This window comes from Myotis brandtii, unplaced genomic scaffold, assembly GCF_000412655.1.
Source record: "Myotis brandtii unplaced genomic scaffold, ASM41265v1 scaffold521, whole genome shotgun sequence".
NCBI classification, from domain to species: Eukaryota; Metazoa; Chordata; class Mammalia; order Chiroptera; family Vespertilionidae; genus Myotis; species Myotis brandtii.
Window position 1 is genome coordinate 919047 of NW_005369870.1, and position 7440 is coordinate 926486.

Sequence of the window (7440 nt, forward strand, 5' to 3'; positions counted from 1 at the left end):
ATATATATATATGGAATATATATAAAGGCAACCTATGGAATAGGAGAAAATAATTGCAAGCCATATATCTACCAGAGGAATGATTTTCAAAATTGATAAGGAACTCCAGAACTCAATAGCAAAATAACCCAAATAGCCCAATTAAAAAAAAAAATGGCATTTCTTCAAAGAAGACATAGAAATAGCAAACAGGTACATGAAAAGTACTCAATATCACTAATGATCAGGGAATTGCAAATAAAAACCATGATGATATATTATCTTACACCTGTTAGAGTGATTCTCATAAAATAAACAACAGCAATAAGGGTTGGTGAGGTTTTAGAGAAATTGAAACCCTGTATATTGTTGATGGGGATGGTATAACGGCTCTGGAAAACAGTATGGAGTTCTCTCTCAAAAAAAAGAACTACTATATAATCCAACCATCCCACGACCAGGTATATATCTGAAAGAATTGAATTACGAATCTCAAAGAGGTATCTTCACGCCTATATTCAGCATTATTAACAATAAATAGTCAAGATATGTAACTAGCCTAAATGTCCATCAATTGATGAATGTAAAAAAATAAATGTGATATATACATTTAGGTAATACCATTCAGCCCTATAAAAGAAGGAAATCCTATTTGCAACATCAGGAATTATTCTGGAAAACATTATTCTAAGTGAAATAGCCAGTTAGAGAAGGATAAATACTGTATAATTCCACTTATATGAGGTATCTAAATAAGTCAAAGAAAAAAAGAAGAAAAAAACACAGAATGGTTGTTGCCAGGGGATTGGAGGAAGAGAAAATAGAGAGTTGTTCATGGATATAAGGTTACAGTTATGCAAGATGAGTAAGTTCTAGAGATCTGCTATACAACATCATGCCTATTGTTAACAATACAATATTGTGCACTTAAAAATTTAAGAGGGTAAATCTCATGTTAAGTGTTATTACTGTAAACAAAAGCAAAAACCAAACAAAGGAACACAAGGAACTTTGAAAGGTGATGGATATGTTGATTGGCTTGATAGTGGTGATGATACCACGAAGGTAGGCATATGTCCAAACTCATCAAATGCTCAATTTCTATCTATCAACTATATTTCAATACAACTGTAAAGAAATACTCCATTAAGCACTGGGGAAACAACAATGATTAAGACTTGCTATCTTCTTGTATGCATCTTGTTACATAGATATTGAATGGTTTTAATAAAGCCAGTCCTATTAGAATGATGCTGCATAAATAAGCATTTCACTGAGGTCAAACAAGTCTCTTTGAGAAGAATCATATTTTAGGATGACTCTTTGGAGTCATGAAACATTTGCTGCAAAAAATATAGTTGTAAGTTTAAGACTTAATGCCGTGTACTCCTTGATGAGTGCAGTAAGATTTGGGATGCTTAGAAATAAAAGCTGTTTTAGTTCATGTTTATGATAATTTCATGGGAAAGTAGAAAAGATCCCCAATGTATTGAGCAAACATTATCCAACTAATTAGGCCATTTACTCCTCAATCCATTTCTATAAACACAAAGGACAGAGGCTAATGGCTAAGAGATTCTGACCCCAGTGGCGACAGGGAGGGTCTGTCTTCCTTCAGGCTCAGTCATAAGCCTTTCTCAGGCAGTCCTGGGGCTTCTTCCGGACTCAGTTCACTCCACAAACCTACAAACAAGGCAACAAGCTGACAGGAACTAAGCCAGGATTCTTGGCCTTTTATTCTGGTTCCTGAGCCAAAGGGAAAGGAGGCCACCTTCTGAGGCCAGCCAGCTAGGAATTAAGCCTCCCCCACCTCCTCCTCTTCCTTTACCCTGGCCAGACAGCCTGTGGACAGCCCCCTCAGGCTTCCGGCTGTCCTGGCCAGCTGGGACAGGCAGGGCCTTTCCAGACCTCTGTGAGCTGTCCAATAGCTTTTTTTTTTTTTCTTACTCCAGAGCCAGAATTGGGAGATTACAAAGCTACCGTCACAAAATGGTCACTAATAGAGGTCTTAAGGGACTAAGGGGGAAAGAAAGAGTTTATGGGTCAAAGAAAAGCAAGTGGTGAGTTTCTAGCAGTGAAGTCATAGTTTTCCAAAGTTTGCTAATAATCAGAGAAAACCTTTTCCTTCCAAGAGACCCCAGGCAGGCTGGAAGCCATGTTTCTGAAATCTGTTCAGAGCCACATTTCATTAGTTTTATTTTATGAGAAGCTTTCGTTTTGAGTATTAACCCCAATTCTCTAGTGCATGAAAACTTTAACTTCATGCTTTATGAAGAGGTGTAAACACTGGTACCAGGTCTCTGCTTCCCATACAGACTTCTTGGGGACTTGTGAGAAAGCAACTAGAGACACTCATTCTTTCAGACTGTATTAGCGTGCGCCAGGAGACTCAAGCATGATCACTGAATTCAACCTGCGATGGAGAGCTTTGCCAAGACTAGCCTTGCTTTCTCTTGGCCCAGGAACCTTCCAGAACCAGCCACAGACCCCTCAAGTGGTGCTGACTCTCTGACTTGTCCGGGTCTCATCAAGAGTCCACTGGACTCCACAAGTCACATATCTCCTCCGGGACAGTTTGCAGCTGGCACCAAAGCTGCTTCTGCCGCAGCTGAGGGGAAGGCCCAGTGCATAGCAGTGCTGTGTGGCCAGTGTGGAGCCGCCATACCTTTCCATGGAGGACTGTCTGGCTCCTCATCACACCCTTGTCCCCATCCCCAAGGCCACAAACAGTATTAGTAAAGTATTTGTTGTTGTTGTTGTTAATTCTCACCTGAGGACATTTTCCATTGATTTTTAGAGAGAGTGGAAGGGAGGAAGGGAAGGGGAAAGAGTTGCCTCCCGACCTCACCCCAACCGGGGAGGGGATCCAACCTCCAACCCAGATAAGTGCCCTTGACTAGGAATCAAATCCGTGACCCTTCGGTGCAAGGGCCAACACTGTAACTACTGAGTGGCACCAGCCAGGCCTGTAAAGTATTTATTTCTCAGGCTTAATTCCTTTCAGGTACTCTCTGAATCCCTGCCCCACCCCCCCTTTTTTTTCTAGGAAGCTCCCATGACACTGTGTGCATAGCACTGTCTAACTTCATTTGCTTACAGTTTCTCATGCCAGCTCCTAGACAAGGCAAAATGTACTCTTAAGCTCTTTCTCCAGAAAAATGGATCTCTATGTATTCTATGTCTACATGACTACCAGCAATCAGGCAAGTAGTTCTAAACAGAACAAAAGCACATTTAACTCTAAAAGTGAGTCAACCTTCCAACTTAATAGTAGACTGCAGAATCCAGTTCCAATGATCAAACCCGTGTTTCCCAGCAATAACAATTTTAAGATCCAGTCTTCACCCAGTACTCCTTTGCATATATGTGTTTCATTTAATCATCAACACAACTTTATTACATCAATGCCATTCGTATTTTTTGGGTGAGGAAACTAAAGCTCAGAGGATATTAAGTAACAAGATCAATATCACACAAACTATAAAAGATGGAGGCAAGATTTGACTCCAGCTGTCTTTGACTACAAAGCTCCTTTTCTTCTACTATATCAAGGCACTCACATGTCTCCAATATAGTGCTAGGCCATTTGGATGGACAAGGATAGCATGGCTGGTAAGCAGGTAAGATTCTAGTATCCTTATATTCTTATTATCTCTTCCAAGTTTGCTTTACCTGTTTCATATATTGAGGTTTCATAAACGATTTCCCTTGAGATAAGAAATGTTGAAACACAAAACACTACACAGTTTGTCTTCCTATTTCTGACTGCTGAGGTATCCTCTAAGGATAAAATTTCTGAGGGATTCTGTGACACATTAATTGATTACTAAGTTAACTTACTAGACAATCGGCTATAATACCACAAACTCCCTTATGGCCCAAATTTTGTCTCATAGACCAAAATATTAATTAAGAAAAATTAGAATGGCTAAACTTCAGACTCTCTTAATATCTTTTCTGTTTGGAAGAAAATAATAAATTTCCCCTGCTCTTATGTTTTAGAAAACAATGGCTATTGATAATTAGGACTAGTGAACTTCTAATCCTAACACTGTCACTAGTTAACTAAGTAACCTTGGGCAAACATGTTACCTTCAGGGATGAGACATGGCAGTTTTTTTAAATGCTATCCATATTTAAAATTTTCTGATTTCTCTGTAAAATAGGGGATATTTAAAATATGCCGATATTAGAACCTACCCTATTGTCTATTTCTTTGGCACTTTGGCCTCTTTAAGAATGCATGATGCAATGCCAAGATATGTGGTCTCAAACCTAGCAGTCCTAAGTGTCTCCCCATCAGTCACAATTGACTTCTGGCTTCTTGCTGAACTCTCTTAGCCTTGCTTTTCAATGATAAAACATGTGGTCTAATGTGTTCTCATCTCTTCTCTCTTCCTGATTCCTTTCTTTCTTCCCTCTCAATCTCTCTCTCTCTCTCTCTCTCTCTCTCTCTCTCTCTCCCCCTGTGTGCATGTGTGTGTCTGTGTGTGTTAGTGTGTATGTGATCACTAGGCAGAACTGTGATCACCTGAGGTTGGTATATTTCAGGAATTATCCCCCTTTCTCTTGATTTATCAACCTCAGATATTATTATTAGGGACTTTCCTACCTGCTATGCCTATCTCCCTCTTCAGAAAGGCACTCCCAGATAAACAACAAAATCAAAAACAGCTTACCTTGGTCATTTAGCTCCTCCAAATAAGTCTAGCCCCAAGTTTGGCTCAAAAACCAAGAATGTAATACAGGCCTGTCTGCCAGGCTCCACTGCCTCTCTACTGCTGCTCTCTCGCAGTGAAACAGGCTTTTATGAGAACTAACCTTTTGGTACAGACACTCACAGATGAAGTAGACATAAATATGAAGGGTCCTGTTCACCAGAACAGCCAGCTGTCTTTATAACAGATTGCTTATGACATGAAGGTTGAAAATAACGAGAGAATTGCTGAATGAGTTATAGTTTAAGTCAGGAGTATATCAGCACTTGATTCAAGAAATAAAATAAAAAAGTGACTTCGGAGAAAGAGAAATCCTGAATCAGAAATCCCACCTCTTTTCCAGGGAAGCAGAAATCTTAAAAATACTAGACTCTTACAGAAACATTTATAGTGACTATCAGACTTAAAACTTCACTGAGAGTCAGTAATCATTTCAACACAGTTGCTGTGATCGTCTCTTGGTGCTCACAGTGTCTTACAGATGTTCACAGTTACCGTGATGTTCACTCATTCACCCCACCCTACTGTCATTGTTTGAATAGAACTGCTTTCCACCCTAACCCTGTTTCTTCAACTATTGATGAGACTAACTGGTCACATGTCCCAGTCAATTAGCAGTCTTTCTTGGTCTCAGTTGATTCTACTCTTAATACTTGGTGAAAATCAGGAGTATTTTCCTCTATACACTCTACACAGCTTGCCCTGCTCCATCGACTGCCTCTCAGGCATGGTCATTACAGTGCATATATTTGGTTACTGAAACAATACATTTTACATTAATTAAAATTTGGATGCACCTCCATAAAGCTTTTTCAGAGTATGGAAAGCAACAAACTGACCTAAATTGTTATTCAAATGATAAGGTCCAAGCAGTGTTTCTATTATTTATCTTTATTCTCATTCTATTGTGTTTCTCTAAACTGGAAAGAGGGTTTAAAAATTATAATAAAACTTTAATTTTGATCTATACTAAATCAAGAATACAATCTGAAAAGCTAATCTAACCTGACCACTTAGTGAAGCATGTCTAGTCAAAAATCCAAATTATATGATGTAAATTCCCCAAAGAAGAATGAATCTCTCAAGTTCAAATTTCAATCAAACAGTATTATCATTCCTTGTGGAAGAGACCCATGCCTTACCGTTAGGAGTCCTCGTCTTTAGGATTTCAGGTTGTCAATCTGTGGTCAGGAAATCCAGGACTCCGCATTCTACAGAAAACAGAAAAGAAAATGAACAAGAAGACATTAGTACAGCTACACATGCAGTGACAAAGCACTGCCTACAAATGGCTAAAGAAAGAGAAAATAAATGAAGTTCCATTCACAATCTCTATTAAATAAGCATTCCTGGCCTTCAATAAAAAAGATTTCTCTACACAAAACCAGTAAGTGAGGTAATAGCCTCATACAGGGCCTTAGAAAGCATGCAATGTGGTTATCATAGGTAATAAGACTATGTTAGATGAAACAAGGCACATCATAATGCTATTTCCTTCTCAACAATTTAGATGACTTTAAGAGGAAAAGTCTTATATTGGTTAAAGTGTGTCCTTATTTTTGCTAATTTCTCTTTTAAAAAACTGAGGTCTTGACAGACCATAAGAGTCAGCTATAGCTTATTAATCAGGCTTGTTTCCATTGTATTTATATTTACATATCTTCTATTTATCGCAAGCCATAGGAATTTCCATTTACCTACTTAGAGACAAAGTATTTCCCTTTAAAATGGTTTTATATTTAAGAATGTATCAATTTAAAGAAAATCTTAAGCAAATAACAATACTTTTGATATACCAATTTAGGAAAAATCATGTAGGTGACTATATCTGTGCAATCTATTTATATAAGTAGGACAGGCAGGCATACATGGGAGTTTGGAAACTACTTCCAAACAGTCACGTATTTTTATGTTAACTTTTGCTATAATATCTAGCACAGGGATATATCTAACAGTACTCCACAATTACTTATGAATGCATAACTGAACAGGTTTAATGTCTTGACTTAAGAAAATTCCTCTGAGAATAAAAACAAAACACTAACGGCCATTTTGATGTTCCTACTCCTGCCCCACCCCCTAAAAACCAACCTTAGAGCAATAGTTCCAGAAGTCTCAGGGTTGAGACAACGGCAGTCCAAGGCTGGAGATCTGCCTGGAGTTCAGACAATAAGGGATACCCTGCTGTAGAGAATTTAAAAACAATATATCTGACTAAAAGTTGATTTGCCTTTTATCATCACCACTCACTGACAATTCTCAACTATGTCAATGATAAAATACTCTGCACCAGCAGATAGCTCCCACCACCTCCCACTTGGTACACCACTGGGTTCAGAAAAGATGGGTCGCTTACCTAAACTAAGTAAGAAATTATGCTGATAATGACAGACCAGCGGTACCCACAGATCTCAGGACTTTAAGGGTTAATGGAAAAGAAAATCTAGGGAAACCTGTCTACTGAGAAAACTCCGAGGAGTCCTGGAGGGGTGTGGTAGGAGGGCTTTGTCCTGGGACCCATGCTGAATGGATTCCAGCGGGCTAGGGAAGGCAAATGAAAAATTGACAATTTTCATGGCTCCTTCCTCTGGCCCAAGTGTCTACCAGTTGTGGGGTAATTTCATCTGTACCATTCAAATATTGGTTATTGTATATTGATAATGGATCTGTGCTTTCTTTTTTTATAAGGTTGTTTTGTTGTTGTTTTTTTAATCATCACCCAAGGACATGCTTTGCTTAGACA

General features: G+C 38.6%; 1 protein-coding gene across 1 annotated transcript in view; it reads right to left on the bottom strand.

The window, feature by feature from the left end:
• Positions 1 to 7440, bottom strand: part of SEMA6D (sema domain, transmembrane domain (TM), and cytoplasmic domain, (semaphorin) 6D) — a 365068-nt gene that overhangs the window by 304253 nt on the left and 53375 nt on the right. Inside the window, exon 2 of the mRNA XM_005877506.2 lies at positions 5840 to 5908. The gene's annotated coding sequence lies outside the window, so the exon portion shown is untranslated. The remainder of the gene's footprint in view (positions 1 to 5839; positions 5909 to 7440) is intronic.